Source organism: Bison bison, unplaced genomic scaffold (assembly GCF_000754665.1).
Source record: "Bison bison bison isolate TAMUID 2011002044 unplaced genomic scaffold, Bison_UMD1.0 scf7180017864533, whole genome shotgun sequence".
NCBI classification, from domain to species: Eukaryota; Metazoa; Chordata; class Mammalia; order Artiodactyla; family Bovidae; genus Bison; species Bison bison.
The window spans coordinates 5381703-5383246 of NW_011495082.1; positions in this window are offsets into that span (position 1 = coordinate 5381703).

Below are 1544 nucleotides of genomic sequence, written 5' to 3' on the forward strand. Positions count from 1 at the left end.
TGGAGCTTCAGCTTTAGCATCATTCCTTCCAAAGAAATCCCAGGGCTGATCTCTTTCAGAATGGACTGGTTGGATCTCCTTGCAGTCCAAGGGACTCTCAAGAGTCTTCTCCAACACCACAGTTCAAAAGCATCAATTCTTTGGCGCTCAGCCTTCTTCACAGTCCAACTCTCAAATCCATACTTGACCACAGGAAAAACCATAGCCTTGACTAGACGGACCTTTGTTGGCAAAGTAATGTCTCTGCTTTTGAATATGCCATCTAGGTTGGTCATAACTTTCCTTCCAAGGAGTAAGCGTCTTTTAATTTCATGGCTGCAGTCACCATCTGTAGTGATTTTGGAGCCCAGAAAAATAAAGTCTGACACTGTTTCCACTGTTTCCCCATCTATTTCCCATGAAGTGATGGGACCGGATGCCATGATCTTCGTTTTCTGAATGTTGAGCTTTAAGCCAACTTTTTCACTCTCCACTTTCACTTTCATCAAGACGCTTTTTAGTTTCTCTTCACTTTCTGCCATAAGGGTAGTGTCATCTGCATATCTGAGGTTATTGATATTTCTCCCACAATCTTGATTCTAGCTTGTGTTTCTTCCAGTCCAATGTTTCTCATGATGTACTCTACATATAAGTTAAATAAACAGAGTGACAATATACAGCCTTGACGTACTCCTTTTCCTATTTGGAACCAGTCTGTTGTTCCATGTCCAGTTCTAACTGTTGCTTCCTGACCTGCATACAAATTTCTCAAGAGGCAGGTCAGGTGGTCTGGTATTCCCATCTCTTTCAGAATTTTCCACAGTTTATTGTGATCCACAGAGTCAAAGGCTTTGGCATAGTCAATAAAGCAGAAATAGATGTTTTTCTGAAACTCTCTTGCTTTTTCCATGATCCAGCGGATGTTGGCAATTTGATGTCTAATACAACCAATTCTATACAACTAAAGAAAAATGTATATAACAATATACTGGAATTTCATAATGAAGCAAACCGTAAAAGGAATGGATGAAAACTTTAAGACCAAACAACAAAAGGAATGAAACTCAGTCAGGTGGAGGACTGTGTTTTTTCACGTGTCACAAGTGGATGCAGTTATTAGAAATAAATCAAGAACTGAACATGCTTTAAAGGTGAGATAGATTTTATTTCTTTTGCAATACAAATTCAAGCATTGTAAAATACTGGACAAACTTGGAGCACAAAAGATTTACTAAAAAGTTGGAAAATGGTACAACTCTAAACTAATGTTTGCCTATTTTACTTAAAGGTGGTCTTACTAAGAAACAGAATTATTCACTAAATGATTATTCTGAAAAGTTTTCTTTGCAAACACCCAACAAAATCACTGCAGATGGTGACTGCAGCCATGAAATTAAAAGATGCTTACTCCTTGGAAGGAAAGTTATGACCAACCTAGATAGCATATTCAAAAGCAGAGACATTACTTTGCCAACAAAGGTCCATCTGGTCAAGGCTATGGTTTTTCCAGTGGTCATGTATGGATGTGAGAGTTGGACTATGAAGAAAGCTGAGCGCCAAAGAAT